Source organism: Myodes glareolus, chromosome 1 (genome assembly GCF_982192425.1).
Source record: "Myodes glareolus chromosome 1, mMyoGla1.1, whole genome shotgun sequence".
In the NCBI taxonomy this organism is placed as follows: domain Eukaryota; kingdom Metazoa; phylum Chordata; class Mammalia; order Rodentia; family Cricetidae; genus Myodes; species Myodes glareolus.
In genome coordinates, this window is record NC_142026.1 from 7,642,681 (window position 1) to 7,655,554 (window position 12,874).

The 12,874-nt window shown below is 42.9% G+C and overlaps 1 pseudogene; it reads right to left on the reverse strand.

Moving 5' to 3' along the window:
* Positions 1-238: 238 nt before the first annotated feature.
* The window catches only part of LOC125416422 (adenosine 5'-monophosphoramidase HINT1-like), a 34,245-nt pseudogene continuing 21,609 nt past the window's right edge, over positions 239-12,874 (reverse strand).

The window sequence follows — 12,874 nt, forward strand, 5'->3', positions numbered from 1 at the left end:
TTCTTTCTTTCTTTCTTTCTTTCTTTCTTTCTTCCTTTCTTTCTTTCTGTCTGTCTGTCTGTCTTTTTTCTCTTTCTTTTTCTTCCTTTCTTTTTTGGGGGGCAACAATTGTCTTTATTAGGTACAGGATTTTTAAACGATCTCTTCAGTTTCTCCATACATAGGAAAAACTATGGGTGCCATTTAACAAACTGGAGCTTACCAACTGACTCACTACCTAGAGAAGGGAAAATTAGCCTCAAACTGCTTGGCCAGGAGGCCATTTCATCTGCTGTCCCCACCCCCCAGAACATGGAGATGAATATGGTAGACAGACTGTCTCGCTTCCTTCACCACCATCCGATGGTCCTGGTTCAGGCCCAGATCTGCAACACATTAGAAGACTTCATCATCACTTTCTGCTACAGAAATCTGGGTCATATCCTTCATAGGTATCAACAGGAAATGCGTTGGCACTTGAGGGGGAAATGCAAGACACCAGTGGTCCTCAAAGATGATCCTGGAAGGGATTTCTTTGTGGGTGATCTTGCCAAAGGCCATGTCACCGCCGGGCCAGACTTGAGCCTTGGCGATCTGTCAGCCATTGTAGCTGCTCGCTGTCCTTCCGGTGTCTCGGCCACAGTGGTCCTGAGTTTTCCTTCTGTGATAAAAATATGCTAAATATTTCCAAGGTATTCTGAAAACAAAAGCCCAAATAAGCAAAAACCCAAACCCAAGGTAAAACAGTGGTGATAAGTGCATGAGCTTTGGGTTTATTGTTAGCATATATAGGTCAAAATTACCCTGCATTTCAATGATGTATGAAGATGGTCTTTATGTGATCTAGGCACTTGGTAACAGAGAATGTAAAAATGAGGAAACAATGCAAAACAATTGCCAAGTAAAATGAAATGATAATAAGACAGATGTATAAAATGTAAAGGCTTTGGTTTGAGACAGGGTCTCATGCAGCCCAGGCTGGCCTCAGACTCTGTAGCTGAGAATGGTCCTAAACTCCTTGATCCTCCTGACCCCACTCCACATGCTGAGATTGGAAGTACATGCCACTACTTAGCAGCTGTCTTATTTTAGATTTTCGTATTTATTTTTGAGTGCTTTGGGTGTGTGTGTGCATGTGCGTGTGTGTGTGCATATGTGAGTGCATGTGTGTGCGTGTGTGTGCATGTGTGTGTGCATGTGTGTGTGCATGTGTGTGTTCACGTGTACGTGCATGTGTGTGTGTGCATATGTGAGTGCATGTGTGTGCATGTGTGTGTGCATATGTGAGTGCATGTGTGTGTGCATGTGTGTGCATGTGTGTGTGCATGTGTGTGTGCATGTGTGTGTGCATGCTTTTATGGGAGGCTAGAAGAGGGTGTCACATCCCCTGGAGCTCGAGTGACAGGCACATGGGTGTTAGGAGCCGAACTCTGGTCTCTGGAAGAACACCAAGCCCACTAACCCCTGAGCAGACTCTGTATCCCTGAAGTTTATCTTTTTAAAAACAAAATCTAAAGGGACGTTTTCAGTCCTCATTCACTGCAGCGCTGTTCAAGAAATAGTCAAGAAAGAGAAGCAACCTTGGTGTCTACCAAGGGATGGATGGCTTTGTAAAAGTGTGATACAAATAATCAACGGGAAGCTCCGGAGGCGTAAAAGAGAGTGAAATTCTGTCAGAGGGTACAAGACAGACAGACAGAGGTCCCTGGGTTGAGTAAGCCCGAAAGACAAGTACTCACCTACTGTGGAATCTAAAAATATCCATCTCTTGGAAGTTGAAAGTAAGGAGGCGGTTGTCAAAGTCTAGGAAACGGGGAGAGGTGTGAAACAGTTGCCCAGATGGAGCGGTTACCAGAGCAGCAAGCATCCCTGCTGAGCTAGTGCACAGCAGGCTGACCAACAAACAACAATCTCCTCTGTGCCTCAAAAAGCTGGAAGAAAGATTCAGAAGGTTTTCCATAAAGCACTGACAGATGTTTGAGGGATGGAGAAGTTTAAGCATTTCATGATATTCACACACAGAAACATCACACCAACTCATTAATTTGCTGCATTCATAAAAAATTACCGCCTTTAAATTTCTATTTTTTTTGTTTATGTGAGCATATGTGGGTGTGTGCATGCCATGTAGATCAGACGACAACTTGCTGGACTCAGTTTCCCTGTTTCCTTTGCAGGACTGAACTTAGGTCTTCAGGCTTGGCAGTAGGTGCCTCATCCACCTACCCATCTTTCTGGCTCACAATGGTTTGGTTTTGTTTTGTTTTAAATGTACCAGCTAACAATGAATTTAATTTAAAAAAAAAAGAAAATTTTTTTGAGACTTTGAAAACAAGATTGACATAGCCAGGGACAGTATTTCCATCCTTTTCATTTAACTAGAAGGAAAAGCTGGCCCAAAACAATTTAAAGTACTTCGGGCAGGAGTCTGCCATCTGCTTGTCTTGATCTTTGCTTCGTGATAAACATTGCTGACCCTCTCATTGCCCGGTGATGCTCTCTGAGTTGTTAGGAGCTGTGTGGAGCACCATGAAGCTTAGTGTGCGGTACCATCACCCATTGAACACTCATGAAGATGATTTCTTCCCCCATTGACTTTGGCTTTTAGTTTATTTCCCCTTCTTTTAAATCCATCCTTCTCAAAGAAATTCTTCTGACAATTTTGTTTATTCCATGAGTGCTTACACTTCAAGTGCTAATCAAATCTGTCTTAAGCCCTCGAGCGTCTTTCCTAGTTTTATATTCCTCTCGCCAGTGGTATTACATCTCCAGTGTTTATAAAATAATTATACTGTGATTTCCCATTCATTTCGGTGTGTATCACCTAAGTGTTTTGCAATTGAAAGTGACTAGTGGTTTCTTTTTTTTTCTCCCCATTTTTATTGTAAAAGACAGTTTCTCACTGGATAAAATGTAATAATTTCTACTATTTTTCTTCTTCTACAAATTGCCAGGACATTTGTTGCCGACTCTACTGACGGTGTCCACTGGATCTCCTGAGCTCATTGCCGTCTTCTCTCTCAAGTTGAACTCGGCACAGCATTTGCTTTGCCTCTTACTTGTTTTTGACCTTTAAGGGCTCGAGCACTTTTGCTACAGTAGGGTGAAGTGTTGCACCGGCCTGGAACAGTCCGAGGGTCTCTAATAGTGTTGTTTTCCACGGCTACCTGTAGCTACTGATGGAATTCCATTCTAGTAACCTCCATGAAAACTGTTCAACTTCACTGCTTGTAGAAAGAATTATAAGACTTGCCCTTGGGTTTTAACTGATTTTAGCTCCCTCCCCAAAGGTTCAGAAAAATATCAGCTTCTAGAGAAGTTACAGAAAAGCGTTTCACACAGAAATGCCACACTAGTAGATGCGGTGAACCCATCAACCAGATCCCAGCTCTGTGCCAGCATGAATGGTCAAGATACATAAAACGGTATTGAAGAAAATGGGTGGTGTGTCTGGGGGTGGGGGCGGTACATTTCATCAGCGTTGAAGTTTGGTGGCAGCAGCTAATAATGACTCAACTGAATTACAAGCTTATTTCTCTGTCACATCAAAAACATCTTGAGGATGGTACTCTCCATCTCTGTCTGCCACCACACAGGGTCATTGTGACACTTCCCAGGGGCCCATTTCCCTGCTTCCCATTCTTGCTGCCCTGTCAGGGTCCCAGGTCCTCTAGTAGTTTTAGTTGCATTCTGAGGTAGGAGAAAATAAAACAGAAGAAGTGTTGTCCTTGCCCTTCAAAGCTTCTAGCAAACTCCAATGGATGGTTCTGTTTGCATCCAGACAAGCATACCTGACTGCTGGTGAGACGAGAATGTAAAAGGTCAACACTAGGGCACAGTGTCCATCCAGCTACTGAGTCCTCCTGGGAGTGAGTGACTCAAGTCTCTTTTCCCAAGCAGTGACAAAATACCTGGTACCTGAATGACAACCAGAATGTTTCAGGCCAGGTAAACAGTAAATAGGGAATGTGTAGTGATTTCATAAAAAAGAATTTCAAAAAGGGCTGGGGATGTAGTTTAATGGTAGAACAATTGCCCTACATATGTGAGACCCTTGGTATATCACCCCTCCCTACTCTGATTCAGTCACTATCATAAACCAAGAACACTGGATCCTGAAATGTAATTCCTTTCTCTAGAGCGGCTGAGCGTGGGAGATGGACAGTGATGGCCACAGAGTCCTCTGTGCATCCTCATCACCATGAAGTTTCTTTTCCTTTCTTTTCTTTCACTAAGACTTTTAATTGCACTAATTCATTTTTAACAATTTATTTTTATTAATTATTTTTGTCTAAATGTATGTGTCTGTGCATGTGTGTATCAGTATCTGTGGAAGCCAGAAGAAGGTATAAGGTCTCCTGTAACTGGAGTTATAGGTGGTTGTGAGTCACTAGACAGGGTGCTGGGAACCCAACCCAGGTTCTCTGGCAGAGCAGCAGCAGTTTTGAACCACAGAGCCATCTGTTTGGCCCTGGTAATTAATTTTAAACCAGAGACTCTCCTGCCTTAAATGTTTCTAGAATTCTTAGATTATAGTAGATAATAAACAGGCTATAAATACACTAGAAGAAGACCTTAATTTTGATTTCATTCCTCATGATGTAATAGATTGCATGAAATCAAAATCGATTTGATACTGTCTGCCTGCCTGTAGACAACATACAAATTACATTTATTCATTACCTGCTTGAATGAGAAACAGACACAGTCCTATCATATCCACAGTGGAATGTTTTCTGTAGGGAGTGTTGGCCTCAGCAGTTGCGAGGATTGATGTGTCTACGTGTGAAAGAAGACTGCTCATTCATTTCCCAGCCACCCAGACCCGAATAATCACACAGAAACTATATTAATTAAAATACTGTTTGGCCAATAGCTCAGGCTTCTTATTAACTAACTGTTACATCTTAAATTAATACATTTCTACTGATCTGTCTATTGACACAAGGCAGTGACCTACTGGTAAGGTTCCAGCATGTCCTTCTCCTTCGGCAGCTACTTGGCATCTCCTTGACTTCTCTTACTCTCTCTGTATCTCTGTTTAGATTCCCCACCTGACTTTATTCTGCTAAGCCATTGGCTGAAACAACTTTATTCATTAGCCAATAAAAACAACACATATTACAGAAGGAGAAGGACAGCCCACATCATCTATGTACGTGAGTGTGGGGAGGTCCTAATAGATAAGAAGAAGTCATAGTCTGTCTGCTCTCACTGTCACTGTGTGAATGTCAAGAAAAGGGGTTTCCTTGGCTGAGGGCGTGTGAGTGGTACAGTGTTTGCCCAGGATGTACAAAGTCTTAAGTTCAGTCCCCAGCAGGATCTAAAACTGGAGTAGTGACACATGCCAGTAATCCTAGCACTCAGGAGATGAGGCAGGAGGATCAGAACTTCAAGATCATCCTTGTCCAAACAATGAGTTCCAGGCCAGTCTGTGATCCTTGAGTCTATATCTAAAAAAAAAAAAAAAACAAAAGGGGGTGGGAGAATTTGCTTAGACAGAATAAGTTATAATAAGATATATATATATACACACACATATATATATAAGTTAGAATAAGTTATACCTTATTTACTTATCTTCTTTTTAAATTGTAAGGTCAAGCATTTGGTAGGACTTGTTATTATATTGTTGGCTACGGCAGCATTTTCTTTCATGAAATAGCCCTTGAATAAGTCAGTAACTTTTGCTCATCCAAGGACAGTCAAGGAGTGACTAACCCAAGTTCCTTCGAAGGAATCACGGCAAATTGTCGCCCTCTAGCGGACCAGTTGAGCTTAACATCGAAAATCTACCTGGCTGCTCGCTGGCTCTCCTGTGGATGTTTCTTTGTAAGCTGCTTCTTTTTGTCTTCTTGCCTTCTCTTACACTGATTTGTGTGTCTGTTTGATTGACACCTGCCTCCTTCTCCACTCTATGTGGTGACTGCACAAGGCAAAGGCTCTCTGTTCTCTAGCTGCCTGATACCATTCTTCAATAAATACCAGAAGCAGTAAATGAAGGGAAGAGGGGGCCTGGTGTTCCCTTGATTGACTGCAGTGAGAGTGAGAGGAGAAAAATGTTAGTTCAAAGCATGCCTACGATGCTTTAAATAAATTTATGCTACTTAATTTTAAAACTCCTTTTAAAAAGTATAGCATGTATACAGAAAAGTACACTCATTTTAGAGTGTGTGGTGCTCAATGGACCTTCAAAAATAACCATACCAAGAAATAGAACATTCTAGAATCCCAGAATCCTATCTATGTCCTTATGGTCTCTGTCCTACTCTAGAATGACTACAGTGGTAACTTAAATAGTGTAGATTCTTTCATTTTCTTTGGATTCTATAAACACAGACTCAAAGAGAATGCACCGTTTTGCTTATGACCCTTTTGGTTCAATGTTACATTTGTGATTTTCATTCATGTGGGTGTGCATTAAGTTTTAAAAGCTGAGTTCAAAGGCGCCAAACTGAACTTCCTGTCAAAACTGAAAAAGACTTTTAAAGTATTCTAAGCAGTGGGCTTGGAGCTACACTGAGGGTAACTTCCCACTTGATTGACCAGTCGACTAAGTGTCCACCAAGACAAGCTGAGGTTTTAGGCAGTACCACAGAGTCACCAGGCTCCACTGTAGAAGGCCGCTTGTTCATTTCCCAGCTACCCAGACTCCAGAAATAATCACACAGAAACTGTATTATTTGCAATACTGTTTGACCAATAGCTTAAGCATATTTCTGGCTAACTCTTAACATATTAATGTAACCCATCTCCATTATTCTGTGTATCACCATGAGGTTATGGCCTACCATCGAAGTTTCAGTGTGTCTATCTCCAGCGGAGGCTCCATGGCTTCTCCCTTACTCCACCTTCTTTCTCCCAGCATTCAGTTTAGTTTTCCCTGCCTAGCTCTGTTTCCCTAAGCTTTGCTATAGACCCAACGCAGTTCCTTTATAAACCAATGATATTCACAGCATACAAGGGGAATCCCACATGAAAACTCCTCTCTGCATCTGATTCCACCCCAGCCTGCCTGGCAGTTTCTCTCCAAGCCACACACTTGCATTCTGGCCTAGTATTCTCTCCTTGGGTCCTCTTGCTACCTTGCTGTTATTTCTTCATCTTTTACTTCATGGCCCCTTCTTCCTCATGCTGTATGTGCATGTGCACATGTGTGTGCACGTGTATGTGTACATGTGTGCATGCATACGTGCGTGTGTGTGCATGTGTGTGTACATGTATTCTCATTGTGCATATTATACCTGCCATTTCCTAAACTGGAATAGGGAAGGTGAATGTAATGAAATATGAAAGAAGAAAATAAAAACCGATACAAATGGTAAAAGGAATGTGACCTGGGAATTATTTTGTGACCTTTTTCTTTGTTTTAATTAATACAGTTCCTGTGTGGTTATTTCAGGGCTAAGCTAGCCAGACAGCCAGGACGAACAAGCGGGCCTCTCCTTGCAACAACTGGTGCCAACATGATGGACTAAATTTACTTAAAAACCCGAGAGACCTTAATTTTAAACATATTTGCTATGATTCCGCCATAGCAAAAGAAAAAAAAATCACATAGTTTTAAAGTGCCGGCTTTCTGGGCTGTGCTGCTAGTGTGACCTCTGGCTCTTGTGGGAGACAGCATTTGAATGGGGTTTGTGAGTAAAGTGCTATGGCTTGCTTGATGGCAACATGGACTCACTGTGGGCCTGAAAGTGAAGCAGTGCCTGTGGCTCTGAGGCACAAGTGACTCTACCATGCTGGACTGTGCAGAGTGAGCAGGAGCTACTGTATTTATCATAATACTAGCACAGCTTAAGTTTTAGACTGGGCAGGCAAACAGGTAGTACCATATTACCCCTAGTAATGGTGCAGCTTAAGTTTTTAAGAAGTGTTTAGCGTTTTAAGAAGTGTTCCTGGTCAGTAAAGAATTACAGATTCACAATAGGACAGATTTAGACATAAAATAACTCTAAATGGGTCACAGTGTTAGATAAATGTGTGTCGGCTAGATGTGCATAGACATATTTCATTCTTCATATCTTTCAAAGACTACAGAATATGGCATTTAAAATGTTTAAGAATTTAGGACTTTTCATGACAATGAGACGCATCTGCTCCTGGCAGCACCAAGCTACTTCAAGAAGAAGATGGGCATTGAAGAGGTTCCTTAGCCATTTGGGCAAAAACTGCTCTTGCCTGGACTGCTTCACTGGACATGCAGTACTCACAGAGAAATGACTGCTAAACTTGCCTAAAGGTGAGATGATCCTTCAAGGTGACTGCTTCCTGAAAGAGTCTGTGAGACATTCTGCAGTATACAGAAAAATAATGACTGGCAAACTGCCAATATAGGCAGAGCTGTCTTTAAAATTTCCTGCTTCGTGAAAAAGTCTGCTGGATACTATGGGCCTGTAGGCTGAAGATGGATGCCCTAATGGTACAGAACAACTTTGGGTGACTGTCCAGGAAGTGAGATGTCTCTGTCAATTCTAGAGTTTTGGAAGTTGCTTACAATGCAATTCCTGTTTATTTAGGCAATATCATATCCTTCTGGAGTCTTTGATGGAGTTGAAGAATAGATTTGTAGTTATAGCTATAGTTTTCCTTAGTTATGATAAAAGATAAAGTAGATATAAATATTATAACTGTAATTCTTGCTTGATAACTGTTTTGTTATATGTAATTTTACTGTGTTAAAGTTGAAGCCTTCTTATTTGTTTAAACAGAAAAGGGGGAATGGTATAGGAAGTCCTTCTTTCTATGTGTTGCTTGTATTGGTTAATGAATAAAGAAACTGCCTTGGCCTGATAGGAGTAGAACTTAGGTGGGTGGAGAAGACAGAATTGAATTCTGGGAGAAAGAAAGCAGAGTCAGAGAGGTGCCATAAATCCGCCGCTGGAGATAGACATGCTGGACCTTTGCTGGTAGGCCATGACCTCGTGGTGATACACAGATTAATGGAGATGGGTTAAATTGATATGTAAGAATTAGCCAATAAGAAGTTAGAGATAATGGGCCAAGCAATGTTTTAATTAATACAGTTGCTGTGTGGTTATTTTGGGACTAAGCTAGCCGGGCGGCCGGGACAAACAAGCAGGCCCTCTCCTGCAACATTTCTTCATGACAAATTTGAATTACACAGAAACACATCTAAAGTGTCTTGATGTGGACACATCCTAGGATTCTTGGAAAGAGTGTCTTAAGGAGGGACTGTTTATGTTCACTTAGCTCCATGCATGTCTATGGGGGCTGTCTTAAATTAATTGTCTTGGGGAGACCCAGTCCAGCATGAGTGGCACCATTTTCTAGGCAGGGGTTCCAGAACTATAGAGTAGTGGAGAAATGGAGCTGAAAACAAGCAAGCAATCAAGCAGCATGCATTTGTTTCCTTCTTTCTGCTCTTGACTGTGGATGTGACGCCCCCCTGCCCCATCACTGTGAGTTCCCAGTTATGATGGATGGCAACCTGTATAATTGTGAGCTGAAGTAAGCCCCCTTAAGCCTCTAGCTTATGCCAAGGTATTTTATCACAGCTACATAAATGGAATTAGACCAGTATAGATGTGCAAAACGTTGAAAATAATGTTGAAAATAAGCCATGGGTATTCAAAACCGCAATAACAGAGCTGATGAGCTACGAAGGCTGGAATCCATTCCAGCACAGAACTACTTCCCTTGTAGAAGTGGTTGTGTTGGCATAAATGGAGGAATAAACTTATAGTTGGAATTCCAACACAGTTCTTCCTTGGCCCTTTACTGTCTCTGTGCCCTGGGGAGGTATCCACCATCTGACACTCATCTGCTAAGATGTATTTATTCTGCAAAGCTGTGTAATGGAGGAGAACATCATTCCTCCTTTACTCTGTTAGCTAGGAGACATTGTAGCAAAGACGAAGGGACACAACTGTTAGCTTTCCAGGACACTGGAACCTTTATAAAAAATAGAGATCCAAGGTAACAGGTGAACAAGTAGGTTTGATAAGGAGTGGACAGAATATGGTGGGGCAAAGCATGACCTCACCGTAATAATAAACGGGAGAACTCAGCGAGGCTTGTTTATGTTGACTCTTCTCTGTGACCTCAACTCTGGAGATAAGGATGCTCCTGTCCTTAGGTATGCAAAGAGAGTCCATGAGGATCCTGTAGCCCATTTAGGGGAAGGACAGAAAATCTTCACAAGAAAGAAGGGTGGCCAGAGGTTAAGGTGGCCTCTCTGCTTCTGCTATTTCTTCAAACTGTTCCTGCAGCTCCAAATATTCCACGAATTCAGATTTTCAGAAGAGGGATGGTTTAGTGCATGCTACAGCCTTCTGTGGTGGCAGTGTGTGGAGGGGCAGGGGTCTCACCTGGGGACAGACAGGAAGCAAGGAGAGAGCAGAGAGCAGCCCATCCCCACACCCAGAGACTGACTTCCTCAGCGTACATCCACCTTCTATAGTACCCAAATAGCATCACCAACTGGTGGCCAACTTTCCCAGAGTGAACCATTTGGGGACCACTTCATAGCTAAATCATATCAAACCTCCATTCTCTGTTTTCAAGAAGTGAAAGACCCCCAGTGTGGGGAGACTCTCACTCAAGTCTCAGGATAACACCCCCCGCCCCAGTAACTCACAAGAGACCATCCTTGTTGCAATCACATGAGATTTATTGACAGATATCAGCACTGGGGCCAAGACTCAGAACCCATGCAGGGGAGGAGTTTGACCCCGAGTAGCTGGGAGAAGGGGTATTTAAGGGGAGAAACCACAGCCCAGTAATCCAAAGGGGGTAGGGAGGGCGTCATTGGAAAATTCCAAAAATACCAGTGATCATTGAAAATTCTGAAAATACCAGTGATAATCACAAGGGGTAACTCCCTGTTTCTCAAGATTAGTCTCAAGGTTACAATCTAACTTTATCTTCAGCTAGTTCCTGAAACAGAATCACTGAACCGGCTAATCCTAGATTTTTTGGCTCTTCTCTTCCTGCTAGAGGGGTCTGGATTTATCCAGGTCTTTCAGAAGAAGGACCAATTAATGCTGACTAATTTTTTCTCAGTATGATGGGAAAAAAAACTGTGGAATTGAGTAAGTTCTTTAAAAAATCAAACTGGTTATTTGTAGTGTGTTGAAGCTAAAGAAAAGTTCAATTCTGATTTGTGAAAAAGAGGATAGTACACTGACTAGACAATAATACAACACACAATATACAAGATGCTGCAGTAATATACCAATGGTGAAAGAAGCCTACACGTTCTGAGTACTTACTGTAATGGTTGTTCTGTCTCTTTAAGAGACAAGCCACGCCCACTCCCTCCCCCATCCGCTAGGCAGGCTGATCTTCAGCTTCCGGCCTGAGCTCACTTTCTTTTCCATCTTCCCTTCGGAGAGGCAGCATCCCGTCTGCCTCTCTCCCCACTTCTCCACTTCCCCCTTCTCTGTCTCTTTTTCCTCTTCTCTCTCTCTCTTTCTCTCTCTCTCCCTCCCCTTCTCCCTTTCCCCTCCATAACTCCCTGAATAAATATTCAACCTCACTCTGCATGTCCTGTCTATCCATGTCTCTGTCTCCTGCCCGCCCGCCATGTGTCTCCCTGCCTGGGAACAGCCATTGCTCGGGGACTGGCAGCCATCTCTGCCTGGGACTGGCTGCTCCCAGGGCCTGCTGTCTGCCACCACATGGCCCGCTACTACCATTTGGGACCTACAGCATTTCTGCTGCCTACTGCTGCTGGGGATCTTGCAGCATTTAAAAAAAATCATAAAACTTACCGTCTCTGAGGTCTGCACTAGACGGTAAACACACATAGCAACTGTGTCAGCCTTCTTGTATAAAGGGTTCCAGAGAATTTATCTAACTTTCAGCCTGCTGGCTGATTGGTGGGAAATTAATAATTACCAAACTATATGTTGTGAATTTTCATTTATTTTTATTTAATAATTTTTAAAATTTGTTGTATGTGTGTGAGTATTTTGCCTGCATGTATTGTCATGTGTGCCTGATGCCTGTGGGGTTCAGAAAAGGGCACTAGATCCCCTGGGATTCATTAGAAATGCTTGGGAGACTCTATGTGGGTGCTAGGAATCAAACCTAGGTCTCTATAAGATAAATCAATCTTTTAACCCTGAGTCATCTCTTTAGCCCCTGGTATGGATGTTAAATGTCTCTTTCATTTCTAATGGCGCAGAAATTTATCTGAGGAAGTTTTGCTTGCCCTGTGTGGTGGTTTTAAAGCATTTAGGAAAGACATTAGTGAAAGTGGACATGGCCCATTAGCATCTGAGTGCAGTTTTAGTACTCACATAGGTGAGAAGAGTGGCCTCCCTGCACCGCATTTGAGCGTGTGAGGCAGGGGTTAGAACCAGCTGCACCTTTTAGCGGAGCAAGTGCCAATGGTGGTGGCCCAGTTCTTAACAAAGGGTCTCCAGCTCCCTGGATCTCCAGCCTTGGCCCTTCCTCCTCTTTGCCAGTTTGTGGTCTTTAAGGAGACATGGGTCCAAGTGTACCGAGATTGCTAGAAGCCTTCCAGGGATCCCCACTGTCTGCACATTCGTGGTACTCAGCTCTGCCTTGCTACTCTCTGTTCTTGGCCTCCACTCACCCCTTAATGCTGACTGCCGCATTGCCCACTAAGACCACAACCCGTCTCGTGTTGCCATGGTACCAGCAATGTCCCTCTGTTCTATTGCTAGCTTCTCATGCATATTTTATAATGCACCTCAAATGTTATCATACAGGGAAATAGAAAAATCTCACTCCGGAGTTCTTACCTCACCAGAGTGAACCCACATAGTTCCTCTCCTGGGTCCCCACAACCCTCACATGAATGGCATTTGACTTCAGGTATGGATCAGACGCCTATGCTGGATCTGAGGAAAGGCCTCACCTTACTCCTCTTGCTGCCCAGAACTTAAAACCACAAAGGGCAGGA